The following is a 16,911-nucleotide window of genomic DNA, read 5'->3' on the forward strand; positions in this document are numbered from 1 at the left end:
ATACAAGTAAAATAGATCAATTCTGCATGATATGAGGAATATGACATCTCTATATCTACATGCCAAAATACATGTTGTATGTGATGTACCACAATGGAAACCTTGTGTACTCACACTGAATACTCAATCACTCAGTACTATATATGGCCAACCCATCCCAGGGAAGATCCATCCCTAAATATATGTCACTAATAGTCAGTCACTCAGTACTGTATAAGGCCAATCCAGCCTAGGAAAGATCCATCCTTCAATATAGATAATTAGGCAAGATCCATCCCTTAATATAAAATCAACTGCGCTCACTGTGTGGGGTGCAGACTCCAGAGGGGCTCCTTCAGCCCTAGTGCTATATTAGCCAGATCTAGGCATATATAAGAAAACTTGCTGCTGTGTGCAATCCAATCCCATAAATATCACTCACAACCTCTAGTCTCCCGGGCTCACATTGACATGAAAATCAATCTGACATAATGATATGATGTATCAATGAATGACAACAGATACTGAGATATGACGTGCAAATAATAGATATGACTAAGTACAAAATTACAATTCAAAAAAATAATTCAATAGCAACACGACCTCTGTGGGTCCCAAAAATATTGTCGCTTAACTTAAACATGATCTTTAATATGAATCTTAGCTCAATTTCTCTTACACGTGAAGAATATGTGGATAATGACATGATTATTTGATTATGCAACTCCACCGGAATCAATTAAGTCAGAATTTCTATGGTGCACGCTCATCACCTAGCATGTGCGTCACCTCCATACAGCTCACATAATATGTAATTCAGGGATTTATACCCTCAGAACCAAGTTTAGAAGTGTTACTTACCTCTAACCGTGCAAATTATTTATTCCAATAAGCCTTTTCCTTGTGATTCGGCCTTCGAATGCTTCGAATCTAGTCACAAATAATTTGATACACTCAACACAAATTATAGGAATCAATTCCATATGAAAATACTAAATTTTTCAATAAAAATCCGAAATTCAAGTTAAAAATATCAGCGGGGCCCATGTTTCGGAACCCAACAAAAGTTACAAAATATAAACACCTATTAGCCATGATTTCAACCATACCAAATTTACCAAATTCCGACATCAACTCGACCTTTAAATCCTCAAATCTTATTTTCAAATCTCTAGGCCCAAATTCTTAAATTTTACCTCAAAAACACGTAATCTAGTCAAAATACTCAATGATAATTCAATATTATTGACTAGCAATGATCGCAAGTGACTTACCTCAAGATTTCCCGTGAATACTTGCTGAAACATCGCCCCAAACCGTGTTTGAAATGTCCAAAAATGAGAAAAATCTTGGACCATTCTATATTATACATTGTCTAGTGTTTTCACACCTGCGACCCAATTGGCCGCATCTGCGGTCTCGCAGGTGCGAGAATTCCCTTCACTTCTGCGGACAAGAAGTACGCTTCTGTGGACTTGCTTCTGCGAGAAGTTGTACGCTTCTACGAAGCAGCTTGCCCTCCGTCATTTCTATTTTTGCGATCGAATCTTTGCAGGTGCAACGCCGCTTCTGCGGACCACCTGTCCGCACCTGCGTGTCAAATTTCGCAGGTGTGATTGCATCAGAAGGCAGAAAGTTCGAGCTTTGTTTTAAGTCAATTTTCGATCCGTTAACCATTATAAACTCACCTGAGGCCCTCGGGACCTCAACCGAATACACCAACAAGTCCTAAAATATCATACGAACTTAGTCGAGGCCTCAAATCACATCAAACAATGCTAAAACCATGAATCACACCCCAATTCAAGCCTAATGAAAACTAACGAATTCCAACTGTACATTCGATACTGAAACTTATCAAATCAAATCCGATTGAGTTCAAATTTTGCACACAAGTCATAAATGACATAACTGACCTATGAAAATTTTCGGAACTGGATTCCGACCCCTATATCAATAAAGTCAACTCCTAGTCAAACTTCTAAACCTTTAATTTCTTAATTTTGCCATTTCAAGCCAAAATCAATTACGAACTTCCAAATAATTTTCTGGATACAGTCCTAAGTCCAAAATCACCATACGGAGCTATTAGAATCATTAAAACTCTATTCCGCAGTCGTTTACACATAAGTCAACATCCAGTCAACCTTTTCAACTTAAGTTTTCATCCTTGAGACTAAGTGTCTCAATTCATTTCGAAATCTCACCGGACCCGAACCAACTACCCTGGCAAGTCACATAATAATTGTAAAGCATAAAATAAGCAGTAAATGGGGGAACGGGGCTGTAATACACCAAATAACTGGCTGGGTCGTTACAAAGAGCTTGTTTTGAGTGTGGTAACACTTGTCATACAGTGAGGGATTGCCCCATACTCAGGAGGGGTTACACCTCCACAAAATACTCAGGCTCCGTATATTCCACGGTGTCTTCAAGCTTCTCAGGTCGTGGTTATCGCGCTAGTTTCCACTCCACATGCATAGCCAGCTAAGGGTAGAGGTCGGGCAGGTAGAGGTTGCCCTATAGGGGGAGGCCAGGCCAGATGTTATGCTCTTCATACTAGGACGGAGGCGGTTACATCCGAATCAGTTATCACATTTATTGTTCCGGTTTGTCATAGAGATGCACATGTCTTATTTGATCCAGGCACCACTTATTCCTATATATCATCTTACTTAGCTCTATATTTGGGTATATCCCATAATTCTTTGAGTTCTCTTGTCTATGTGTCCATGCCTGTGGGAGATTCTATTATTATTGACCGTGTGTATCGGTCGTGATTAGTTATTCTTGGTGGTTATGAGACCAGATATGACCTATTGTTGCTCAGTATGGTAGATTTTGATATTATCTTGGGTATGGATTGGTTGTCGCCCTATCATGCTATTCTTGATTATGACACCAAGATGGTGACGTTGGCTATGACAAGTTTGCCGCGGTTGGAGTGGAGAAGGTACTTTAGGTTATGCTCCTAGCAGGGTGGTGTCTTTCCTTAAGGCATAACGGATAGTTGGGAAGGGGTGTGAGGCATATCTAGACTTTGTGAGAGATGTCAGTGTTGATACTCCTCCCGTTAAGTCAGTTCCGGTAGTGAGGGATTATCCAGATATATTTTCGGTGGATATTCTGGGCATGTCGCCCGACAGGGATATCGATTTTAGTATTAATTTGTTACCGGGCACTCAGTTAATTTCTATTCCACCATATCGTATGGCCCCAACAGAGTTGAAGGAGTTAAATGAGTAGTTGCACGAGTTTCTTGATAAAGGTTTCATTCATCCCAGTGTATCACTTTGAGGTACTTTGGTTTTCTTTGTAAAATAGAAGGATGGTTCGATGTGCATGTGTATTCATTATAGACAATTGAACAAGGTTATAGTGAAGAACATGTATTCATTTCCACATATTGATGACCTATTTGATCAGCTACAGGGTGCTAGAGTGTTCTCAAAGATTGATTTGCGGTCAGGCTATCATCAGTTGAAGATTCGGGTGCCGATAATTTGAATATTGCCTTCAAGACTCGGTACGATCATTACGAGTTCCTTGTGATGTCTTTTGTGCTGACCAATGCCCCAGCAACATTCATGCACTTGATGAATAATGTATTCCAACCCTATCTTGACTTATTTTTCATTGTGTTTATTGATGACATCCCGGTGTACTCAGAGCCGAGAGGATCATGAGCACCACTTGAGGACCGTGCTTCAAACCTTGAGAGAAAAGAAGTTGTATGCAAAAATTTTAAAGTGTGAATTCTGGCTTGATTCAGTGGCATTATTGGGTCATGTTGTGTCAAGTGAGGGGATTAAGGTAGATCCGAAGAAGATTGAAGCAGTGCAAAGTTGGCCCTGACCATCTTCGGCTACTGAGATCTAGAGTTTTCTTGGTTTGGCATGGTACTACCATCGATTCATAGAAGGTTTCTCATATATTGCTGCAACTATGACCAGATTGACCCAGAAGGTTGCACCGTTAAGATAGACCGAGGAGTGTCAGGAGAGCTTTCAAAAGCCCAAGACAGCTTTGACCACAGCCTAAGTATTGGTGTTGCCTATGGGTTCGGGGTCTTACACTATATACTGTGATGCGTCGCATGTTGTCCTCGGTGCGGTATTGATGCAGGACGGTAGGGTGATTGCCTATACGTCTAGACATTTGAAGATGCATCAGAAGAACTATCATGTCCACGACCTAGAGTTAGCAGCTATTGTTCTTGCCAAGATTTGGCAGCACAATTTATACGGTGTCCCTTGTGAGGTCTATACCGACCATCGGAGTCTACAACATCTGTTCAAATGGAAGGATCTTAACTTGCGTCGGCGGAGGTGGTAGAGTTGCTTAAGGACTATGATATCACCATTCTATATCATCCCTAGAAGGACAATGTGGTGGTCGATGCCTTGAGTCGAAAGGTGGGGAGCTTGGGTAGTTTAGCATATCTACCGGTAGCAGAGAGGCCATTATCATTGGATGTTCAGGCCTTGACCAACCAGTTTATTAAATTGGAAGTTTCGGAGCAGTCGAGTTTTGGCTTGTGTGGTTTCCCGGTCTTCTCTTTATGATCGTATCAGAGAGCGTCAGTATGAAGACCCCCATCTGCTTGTCCTCAAGGACACGATTCAGCACGGCGATGCCAATGAGGTCACTATTGGGGATGACGGTGTATTACAGATACATGGCAGGCTATGTGTGCCCAATGTAGGCTGATTGCGTGAGTTGATTCTATAGAAGGCTCGCAGTTTGTGGTACTCCATTCATTCGGGTGCCGCCAAGATGTATCAGGACTTGGGGCAGCACTATTGGTAGAGGAGAATGAAGAAGGACATAGTGGAGTATGTAGCTTGGTGCCTAAATTGTCAGCAGGTGAAGTATGAGCATCAGCAGTCAGGTGGATTGCTTCAGAGGCTAGAGATTCCAGAGTGGAAATGGGAGCAGAATACTATGGATTGTTTTGTTGGGCTCCCACGAACTCAGAGGAAGTTCGATGCAGTATGGGTGATTGTGGATAGGTTGACCAAGTCGGCTTATTTCATTCCAGTGGTAACTACTTATTCTTCAGAGCATCTGGCTCATGTTTATATTTGCAAGATTGCCTGACTTCATGGCGTGCCGATATCCATCATCTCCGACTCTAACAGGGGTACGCAATTTACATCGCGATTTTAGAGGGCCATACAATGTAAGTTAGGCACGCGGGTTGAGTTGAGTACAACATTTCACCCTTAGATAACCGGACAGTCCAAGCACACTATTTTCTCCAGACTTGGTTCAGGATGCTTTGGAAAATATTAAAATGATTCAAGATCGGCTTAACACAACCTAATCTAGACAGAAAAGTTATGCGGATCGGAAGATTCATGACATTTCATTCATGGTTGGGGAGCAGATCTTGCTCTGGGTATCGCCCATGAAAGGTGTTATGAGGTTCGGAAAGAAGGGCAAGTTGAGCCCGAGGTATATCAGACCTGTTGAGATTCTTGAGAGGATTAGAGAGGTGGCCTACAGGCTTACACTACCACCTAGTCTAGCTGCAGTTCATCCAGTATTCCATGTTTCTATGCTCCGGAAGTATCACAGTGATCCGTATCATGTGTTAGACTTCAGCTCAGTCCAGTTGGACAAGGATTTGTCTTATGTTGAGGAGCCAGTGGCCATTATGGACATGCATGTCCGAAAGTTAACATTGCTTCAGTGAAGGTTCGGCAGAGGGGTCAACCAATCGAGGAGGTGACTTGGGAGACCGAGCATGATATGTGTAGCTGTTATCCTCATATTTTTACCACTTCAGCTATGCCTCTATACTCGTTCGAGAACGAACATTTATTTTAAGAGGGGGAGGATTTAATGACCCGCTGGTTGTTTTGAGTATTTTAGCTGTGATTTCCAATTTATTGCCTCCTCTATATTGTATTGTGGATACGTGTCTTGCCGAGGATGTTTGGTTTTGGTGTCGGGTGAGTTTCAGAGTGAAATGGGACATATAGTCCCTAAGTTGGAGCTTTAAGCTGAAAGAGTTGACCGTAGTTTGACTTTTGTGTAGACGACTTCGGAATGAACTTTTGATGTTTCCAATAGCTATGTATGGAGATTTAAGACTTAGGAAGATGTCCAGATGTTAATTTGGAGGGTTGTCGGTCGTTTCATCGTGAACTGGAAAAAGTTAGAAAAATCCAGGTTTGGAAAGTTGGAAAGTTTGACCGAACGTTGACTTTATTGATATCGAGATTGAATTCCGATTCTGGAAGTTTGAATAAGTCTGTTATGTCATTTATGACTTGTGTGAAAAATTTGAGGTCAAACGGAGTTGTTTTGGTATGAATCGGCATTTAGTTTCGAAATTCGGAAGTTCATAGTTCCTTAGGTTTGAATTGAGGCATGATTCATGGTTCTAGTGTTGTTTGATGTAATTTGAAGCTTCGGTCGTATTCGTATGATGGTTTAGGACTTGATGGTATGTTCGGACGGGGTTCTGGGGGCCCCGGGTGTGATTCAGATTGAATTCGGATCAAGTTTGGACTTAGCCTCATTGCTGAAGTCCCAGGCTTGCTGGTGTCATCGCACCTACCTAGGGTTTGACTGCAGGTGTAGAATAACGGGTGAGGAAGGTGAAGCGCAGAAGCGAAAAGGAGAGCCCAGGGTTGGGCTCATAGGTGCGGACACCTGGGCGCATGTGTGCCTCCCCGTGCACGGTCATTCTTCCGCATAAATGGAATTTGGGAAGGGCCTTTAGGCAGGACCGCAGATGATGTAGCTTCTCCGCAGAAGCGAACTCGCAGGTGCGAGCCATTTACCCGCAGAAGTGGAACCCCTGGAATTAAGTGGTAACTGCACCTGCGATGGTTTTTCCGCAGGTGCGGCGTCGTAGATGCCACTAAAGGGCCGTAAAAGCGGAATCACTGGGCAGAAAAGCCCTATTTCGAGGGTTTGATTTCATAATCCATTTTTGGACCTAGAAAGCTCGGTGTGAGATGATATTTCAAGAAAAACATTAGGAAAAGAAATCCTAACTCGGTTTTGGTTAAATTACATGAATCTATTATTGTTTTTATCATTTAATTAGTGTTTTGGAGTTGGAAATTTGGGGAAAGGGGGGGAATGTGAAACTTCTTAGACTAAATTTTGGGGATCTGAAAAGCGATTTTAGGTCGGATTTGAGTAATTCTTATATGGTTAGACTCGTTATCGAATGGATGTTCGGATTTTATTATTTTGGTAGGATTCCGAGATGCGGGACCGGATTCACTTTTTGAGTTAACTTTTATTTTTTTTGAAAGATCGTAATTTTATTGTTCGAAATAGTTTCCCTATAGATTATGTTTATAGTATGAAGTTGTTTGGGCTAGATTCAAGCTGTTCGGAGTTGAATAATCAATGAAAAAGCCTACTAGTGGATTGAGTTAGCATGTTTCAAGGTAAGTGTCTTGCCTAACTTTGTGTGGGGGAATTACCCCTTGGATTGGTGTTGTTTTGTGATAATTGTGATGTGTGGAAGCCGTGTACGCAAGGTGACGAGTATGTACACGGGCTAATGTATAAATTTACCAGTTTTAGCTATGTAGATTCCTTTCATGCCTTAATTGAGTTATCTTAACATGTTATATTCTTCATCATTAATCTATTTTATAATCTACTTGTCTTATCTCTTACTTGCTAATTGATCTACATGTTTAGTTGAAGTTCTTATTTCCTTTATTCCATATTCACTATTTAGCCGTCGAATTATTACTTGAAGTTGTTGTTCTTGGTATATCTTGTTGTTGAAATTGGTATTGAGTTATAAAGGTCGTGATTCACATTGAGGCAAAGTGTTAAGTTGTGAAATACTATTTTATTGAGTTATTCACTTCCGGTTGTTATTATTGAGACTCTTGTGTACATTGTGGTTGAGCCTGTCACGACCCAATTTTCCCTCTGTGTGACGTCCTGATGGCACCTAGTCTCTACAACTAGGTAAGCCTAACATTTTGCGGAATAATGAAATAAAAATATAAATTTAACCAACTATTCAAAAATACACAACAAATCCCAAAACCCGAAATATCGTGAATCACAAACAACAGAAGAAAAACATCTAGTGTCTCTATACATCGGAGTCTAACAAAGCAAAAGTACAGAAGATAATGGACATGGGAAAGATTAGAAGGGGACTCTGAGGTCTGCGGACGTGGCAGATATACCTTGAAGGCTCCAAAGTTATCCCGGCTCACTAATAGTGCGGCTGATAAGGAGTACCTGGATCTGCATGCATGAGTACACCATAATCGGTACCCAGTAAGTGCCAAGCCTAATCTCGGTCGAGTAGTGATGAGTTCAGGTCAGGGCCCTACTGGTAAATATATAATAAAACAATATAGAGTGTAATACCGTAATAAAATAAAGGCTGAAATTTAACAATAATGAAATCATACAAGGTAACAACTCAGTACACAGAAACACAACAGGGGATCTCCCGAGCTAATATCTAGTAGTCCCAAACGTAAATGTGCAGTACATGGGTATCTCCCGAGCTAACATCTAGTAGTCCCAAACGTAAATGTGCAGTATAGGGGGATCTCCCGGAATACAGTTCTGTAGTCCCAAAATAAATATGCAGTGCAGGAGGATCTCCCGGAATACCGTTTCGTAGTCCCAAAGTAAATTGCAGTATAGGGGGATCTCCCGGAATACCGTTCCGTAGTCCCAAAGTAAATATGCAGTACATGGGGATCTCCCAGAATACAGTTCCGTAGTCCCAAAGTAAATATGTAGTGCAGGGGAGTCTCCCGGAATACCGTTCCGTAGTCCCAAAGTAAATATGCAGCAAAAATAATAGAATTCAATAGTTACGGCACAAATTCTACAGTTCAACCTAAGTACCAGTTAAGGAAAGACAGATAAATTCACTAAACATGCTGCACGTAGTTCAAGTAAACGGTTAAGGCAAGTAGGCATGCTATTCTAATCTAGCAGGATACTACACATGCTGATGAAACTCAAATAAAAAAGAAATCAGGCTATTACTTAGTAGAAAATCAGAGTTTTACACAATTAGCCCGTGTACGCACTCGTCACCTCACGTACACGACGCTCATATATTAAAAACAATACAAAATCTTACGGGGAATTCCCCCCACACAAGGTTAAGCAAGCCACTTATCTTGAACTAAGCTAAATCAATCCGTAAGAATGCTTTTTTCACAAATATCCGGCTTTGAATGGCCCAAATCAAGCCAAAACCAATTATATATCATAAATACAACCATAATAGACTCATCTAATTAATGAAATCAATACTTTAACGAAAATTTCAAAATTAACTCAAAAATCTCGGAATCGTGTAAAAGTTATAAAATACGAAAGCTCGTTCACTCATGAGTCTAACCATATCAAATTTACTAAAATCCGACACCAAATAGTCCTATAAATCCACAAATCAATGACGATCTCTGAGCACAGTTGAGCTCGGCTATCACAGAGCGGGACGCCCTCAGTAGAGAATACGAGGCAGTGAATTCCCAGTTGGATACAACCTCCGCCGATGGAGAAGAAATGATGGACCAATATAAGGTCGATGTGGAGGCACCTAAGGTCCGCCTGAAGGCAAAGGCTTAATACATGAAGTGACTATCCTGAAAAAAGACCCTCAAAGAGATCCATACCCGAGGTTTTGACCTGTCGGCTGAGATCAAGGAGGCCAAAAAGTCCAAGGCCGAGGCGAAGAAGCTTTACGAGCCCAAATAGGGTTAGCCCTTGGGATTGATAGTAACCGAGTAGGGCTAACCCATGGGCTCTTAGGATCTTGAATTTAAGAGGCAAGAAAATGCATAAATAGCAAGGCAAAGCTTTTTTTCATTTTTCGGTGTGTAAAGTACATGATCGAAAGCGCATAAAAACTTGTATCATGGCTTGAGTGGTCTATGCGAGCACGATTCATACGATCGTTTGGCCCTTACAGTGAATCCTAACCACCAAGCCTTTGCTTCTAGTATACAAATTTTTTCTTCTTTCCTTGCCCTCGACCGGACCCTTGATTCGAAGCCAAATGTGTATGGAGAACTATGATTAAAATAAGAACCTTTCAATAGCTAGAAAGCAGAGAAATAAGTTTGTATTGCCTTGACATGCGTGTTACAATGTGTCTATTGAATAGGAAACTTCCCTTTTATATAGTAGGGGAGTTTTACTCCCAGTACAATTCTAAAAAAGGTAAAAATCCTCCTTGTATATCAATCACTGATACGCTACCGACATCGGACGAGATCCGTGCCGTGATATCCGGTTAGGCGAGGATATCACGACCCTCCGTTAGTCGTGTGCAACCGTTTGTAGTGCTTTCCGAGGTCTTGGAGCTCATTCCGGGTTCGGGGGTGTTGTCTTGTCAGGACCGATGGCGAGCACTGCTTTCCTGCCTCGATTCAAAGAGTTCTCAGATTCGGTCTCTATCTCATACATTCATACTTCTTACTTCGTTTGACTCATCGAGAACTCGGGGTATGTGCTGAACCCAAGTTTACCCCGTATACTCAATTATTTGTTTGGTGGCATATTTCTGATTACTCGGGGCTCTTATCGTTTGGTAATGCAACTTATAAAACTTCAAAATTTTTATCCTAAAATTAGCTCATTAACAAACCATTTGCCATAACAACGAATAGCTAATTACTCTCTATTAATGTAGCAGTGTTTGACCGTGTATGATATTTAAAAAAAAAATTACTTTTGGAACTTATGGTCTTAAATATATCATGATATTTTTGTGATTATAACAACATATATCACTAATAAAGATAACATGTAAAGTTTAAAATTAAATTATTTTTAATATAATATAACTCTTTTTGGAATAAACAACAAAAAAATGCCATACAATTTAATTGAAATAGAGAAAGTATCAAATATTAGCACCGAAGTTAAACTGGTTAGAGTGGGCACATGTCAATCCATCAATGATATGCCATAAACATGATATTGTTATGCTGAACTTAATATTGAGGGTTTTATTTGGTTATATTTCGGGTGGTTATTAGATTTTTGATGATTAATTTGGTGTTAATTTTATTAGAAAATTTACATTTGTGTTTTATTGATGTGCATGCAACTTTTAAGTGTAGATGTGAGAAGAAAAAGGTGAAAAGGTCCAAGAATATACAAAAGATAGCAAAGAAGAGTTTTTGGTGATTGAATATGATGTTTTAGAAGTCAAATGGTGACAAGGAATGAAGATTCAAGCAATAGATAGTAGGATTTAGAGGTTGGAGCTAAAGTTTCTCTCTAGAAACACATGATCCAACTTCGTAGTTCAAACGGCTCGCCGTTTCGACTCTCCTACACAAACTTATGGTATTTTTACTGGACACTGCCATAGATGCGCGCCCACATGCGCGCCCAAGCTTCCAGGTGCGTGGCAGAGCACATTCGCCTGCGGAAAACTTAATACATACCTATTTTTGTAATTTTTGGGCATTCTCCTTGACCTATATAAGGCCTAAGCTCGTCTGAAACTAGGTATCTTGGATTTTGGAGCAACTGTTGGAGAGAAGAAGGCAAGGAAACAATATAAACTTTGAATACTTCATCGTAGTCATTCAATACGAAAGTTTGTTTGCATTCGTGGGTAGTAATATTTTCTTGTTCTCTTAATACTCTTGTGATGAACACTTTCTCCACTATGGAGTAGTCTTTACTAAGGTTATTGACAAATATTGTAACTTGATTATTATTCGAGGGTTTGATTTCTGTTAGTTGTTTGAATTTGTTGAACGAGTTTTAAATTGAATTGCAAGGTTATTTTTGGTTTTACTTTAATCGGAAGAGAAGTGTTGCTGCAGTTATCATTGTGTTATCTTGTTTGGGTTAATTTCATGATTCTCATAGGTAATCAAAAGAGCTTGTAGAGTTATCAATTGACCCAGTTTAGAGGAATAGTCGAGAGACGTTCTCCGTAAGACTATTCATTCAACGTATTCTTGCATATGTTCATAACACTTGTCATTAGGTTATTTAACGGAACTCTCCTTCATTCGAAAGAAGAATTTGAATCCTTAAGATAATCTAATCATCTATTGAAATCGAAAGAGTCAATAGAACTAAAAAGTGAACTTAGAACAGAGTTATATCCCGAATAATAGTTGAGCACATATCTTTTCAAAGCCTTTATTTCTCTCATTGATATTTAATTGTCGCTACCTAGCTACCCAATTTCCAATTATCAGTCGTAGTTGATAACCTTAGTTTTACTCTTAGTTCGTTAATAATTCAAAATCAAAGGTTAATTTTTCCGAATAGTGTTAAGCTGAAGATTTATTTGAACATTATTTAAACCAACTCACGTGGAGACGATTTAATAACTATATTATCTTTGACTAGTGAGCCTAAGTTTTATACATCAATTTTGCGCTTGTCAGGTTGCTATTGGATCCTTCGGCCGCGTAAACATCAAAATTTTCACTTTCATGAGCAGGAGTTTATAGGTGATAGTCTATTCCATATACGATATTTGTTTCAATCGATCTTCAGAAAGATGAGATCGACATGATTTTTTCCAAAATTTAATGTTTGCATTCTTTTGAGATTATTTGATGTTTGTTTGCACAAGTGTGGCTGGCAGCCATGAACGTATGCATGCATGTCTTTCCCATATAGCTAGTTGGTACAATGCCGAAAATGGTGAAAGTAGACATATTGCAATTCTTGATTTTTTTTTTTATTTTTTTTAAGGACAGATTGCTTTACATTCACTCCACCAGAGTAACTCAAAGCAATGTTTGATTAGCTAATTCCTGGCAATTAAATAACTAACTTAGCACGACTTAATGCAAAGAATTGCTCTTTTTTGTCTTTAGCTAATAGAGTGGTAGTTTGCTTAGCGAACCGAAACAAAAAATTTCGGTACTTGATATTTCGGTATCTAGTTTAAGTTATTTAAAAAAAATGATATTTAGAAAATAAATACCGAAATATTGATATAGTATCGAAATACATATAACTGACACTATATTCATATATTTAGATTATAACATAAATATAAAAGGTCTAAAATTTCACTTTCTTTATCTTTCGTGTTTTTTAAACCTTTCTCGCCTTTTTTTTTTGGGGGTTGCCATACTTACCTTTTCCACCCTTTCTTATTACCTACCTTTCTGGCCTTTTCACCTTTAAGGTTTAGAAGAAATCACAAATTGACAATTTTAACTTAAAGACCTTTCCACTTCGGCATTCATTGCTTGATGAATCCCATATAGAATATTGTAATGATGAGAAATTAAATTAAAATTTTGAATTATCTTTAATTTTTTCCCTTAATGTGAAAGATATGATCCAATTTGGATTGTTACCTCGAGTTCAGCGGTAACTTTTGTTTTCACATTAACTTTTAAATTCTTATATTTATTTCATAACTGACTGTAGTCCAGTTCAAAAGTTCATACATGATCACATAAGCCTTTTCTCTAACTTATAGCATGTTTGGCCAAGCTTCTCACCATGCCAAAAATATTTTTTTTTCTTCAAAAAAGTATTTTTTTCTCAATTTGAGGTGTAACCAAGCTTTTTTTTAGGAAAAACAATATTTTTGGCTAGAAGCAGAAGCAGTTTTGAAAAAGCAGAAAAAAGTAATTTCTCTCCAAAAGCAGAAGTAGAAGCAATTTTGACTTTTCTTCCTTCCAAAAATACCCTTTGCAAAATATTATATATACCAAAATAACCTTACATAGTTTAAACTATTAAGTAATATAAAATGACTTTTTGGATGAACTTTCATATTTATTGAATGATTTTTTGATATATTTAAATTATCTTGTAAGAATAAAGTACTTTTCAATTTTATATTTATATTTTACTTAAATAAAATAAAAAATTTAATTATTATCTTTAATAATAAATATTTATAATTATTTATCTACTTATATAATATTAGCCATTAAGCAAATCTCTTCATGTTCTTATTTGTAATTTGACACTTAAATCATTTTTTGAAAAACTTGGCCAAGCACAAATTATTGTTCAAAAGTGCTTTTCAAATTGATTAGTCAAACACAAAGTATTTTTCTCCAAAAAATACTTTTTCGAAAAACACTTTTGAAAAAAATACTTCTCAAAATAAACTGATTTTTTCAATTTTGCCAAACAGGCCATCACTCTGTGGAGAATTGAGAGTTACAGAAAATACTTTCTTTGACTTAGTGGTTTGTTCAAGATTTGTTTTACTTCTTATAGACAAAAAAAAATGTTAACAATTTTCTATTAACTAAAGTTACTGAACCGAATGAAGCAAAATCGGAAGGAGAAAGTCAAATTATATCAAATTTAATTAGATATGATATTAATATAGTATTTAAGAAATTGAATACCAAAAATATCAAAGTAAAATATCAAATATCATATCGACAGGTAAATACCCAAAGTTACTAGTAGTACTTTTGGCGATATATTCTCCCAAATGCTATTTTCATTTGTTGGAGGTAATGCTAATATGCTATATATTGCATATTTCTTTCTTCCATACATGATGAATTGATGATTGATGTTTACGAGACTCATTAAAAAATAGGTTCAAATATATATATATATATATATATATATATATATATATATATATATATTGATTGTACTTTAAAAATTATAAAATCATTTTAACACTTTTTAAAATTTCAATTAACACGTCTTGTTATAACACACGTGTCTTTTTATTCTTGTGGACTTTCCTCTAGCCCCCACCCTTGTGAACCTTTTCGACCTTATATAACTCCATCTATTTCCCATCTCTTTCTCCATATTCCTATAATTTTCTCTCTTTCCTTTATTATTTTCTTCCAAATTTATTTTCCAAAATGCAAGCCACCAATATTTTCCCTCTTCCTCAACCCTTTATTCACAAACCCCACATTTCTCCATGTGTTACATGCAAAATTCTCATCAACCCTTCAAAGCAAAAAACTACAACAACACCTCCTTTAAGACAAAAACCACATTTGCCAGAGAAAAAGATTTCCCCCCCAATTAAACCCGGTTGAGTACGAGCCGCCTAAATTGAACCCTTTTCAGAAACTTATTGCTTCTTTCTTGGACATGGTAGAGAAATTGGTAATGACGGAATTGGAAAAGAATCACAAGCTGAACCGGACTCTTGATCCGGAAATTCATCTGGAAGGGAATTTTGCACCGGTTCAAGAATGCCCGGTTCAACATGGACTTGAAGTAGTAGGGCAGATTCCATCAACTTTGTATGGTATTTACGTAAGAAATGGAGCTAACCCTTTATTCAAACCGACTAAAGGTTATCACTTTTTTGACGGTGACGGCATGTTTCATGCCGTTACGTTGGGTTCAGGCAATAAAGCTAGCAATTCTTGCCGGTTCATTCGCACAAACCGGTTGGTCCAAGAAGCAGAATTGGGGAAACCGGTTTTTCCTAAACCGATTGGTGATTTGCATGGCCATTTGGGTTTAGTTCGGCTTTCTCTATCTTCGCCCGAGATAGCTTCGGTTTAGTGGATGTTTCAAAAGGATTCGGTGTAGCTAACGCCGGTTTGGTTTATTTTAACGGCCGGCTTTTAGCCATGTCAGAAGATGATCTCCCGTACAGTGTTTCTATTACAAAAGATGGTGATCTTGAAAGTTGAAACAAATGGCCGGTTCAATTTTAATAGACAAATTAACGATCCGTTAATTGCACATCCTAAGGTGGACCCCGTAACAGGGGAGCTTTATACCTTAAGTTACAATGTGTTAAAAAAACCTTACCTCAAATTCTTCAAATTCGACACGTGCGGTCGTAAGTCACGTGACACCTCCATTTCCCTCCAAAAGCCCACCATGATACATGACTTTGCCATCACGGAAAATCACGTGATCATCCCGGATTATCAAGTGGTATTCGAGTTATCCGGGATGATTCGGGGCGGGTCGCCCATGGTATTCGACCCAAGTAAGATCTCTCGATTTGGAGTGATGTCGAAAGACGACCACGACGAATCAAGAATCAAGTGGGTCAAAGTTCTTAACTGCTTCTCCATGCATTTGTGGAATGCATGGGAAGAAGTTGATGAAAATGGATGTGCAACCGTTGTCGTTATAGGTTCGTGCATGAGTCCACTGGACTCCATTTTTTCAGGAAGTGATGATCCATTAACAAGTGAATTATCTGAGATCCAATTATACCTAAGAACAGGCAAATCAACCCGACGGGTATAACATCGGGTATGAGTCTAGACGCGGGGAAAGTAAACAAGACTAGACTTGGTAGGAAAACCCGATATGCATTCATGGCTATAGTTGATCCATGGCCAAAATGTAATGGCATAGCAAAAGTCGATTTGGTTACGGGAAATGTTACAAAATTCTTTTACGGAGATGAACGATTTGGTGGCTAACCTTATTTCGTGCCAAGTAATGGAGAAGAAAAAAAGGAAGATGAAGGGCATCTCATGAGCTATGTGAGAGATGAGACGAGAGAAAAATCTGAATTAGTTATAATAAAAGCTTCAAATATGAAGCAAGTGGCTTCGGTAAAATTGCCTCAAAGAGTGCCATATGGTTTTCATGGTACATTTGTTAGTTCACAGGATTTATTCAAACAAATTTCATGCTAATATGATTAATAGTTTTAGTATACATAATTGATTACTTTTCAAGTGCTATCGGTTTTGTTTGGGGTTGGATTAGAAATCCTTTGTTGAATAATTAACAATTGTGGAATCTTTCATTTTCCTCCATTTTTATGTAGATTTGTATATATGTGATTCAAGGGGAAGAAAGAAGACTACGAGAAACACTACATATATGGTCGTTCTTATGAATATAACTAGTATTAGAACCCGCGCGTAGAGCGATCAATATTAAAGAATATTTATTATTTTAAATTACAACTTATATTTTTATTATATTATACCATGTTGCGTTAATAAAATTTTAATTGGCATCTTACTTCTCAATACAAATTCATTAACTAAA

General features: G+C 38.1%; 1 pseudogene; it reads left to right on the forward strand.

Moving 5' to 3' along the window:
* Positions 1-14,744: 14,744 nt before the first annotated feature.
* On the forward strand, positions 14,745-16,615 carry LOC104105378 (9-cis-epoxycarotenoid dioxygenase NCED6, chloroplastic-like; annotated as a pseudogene).
* Positions 16,616-16,911: the final 296 nt, after the last annotated feature.

This window comes from Nicotiana tomentosiformis, chromosome 9, assembly GCF_000390325.3.
Source record: "Nicotiana tomentosiformis chromosome 9, ASM39032v3, whole genome shotgun sequence".
Classification (NCBI taxonomy): domain Eukaryota; kingdom Viridiplantae; phylum Streptophyta; class Magnoliopsida; order Solanales; family Solanaceae; genus Nicotiana; species Nicotiana tomentosiformis.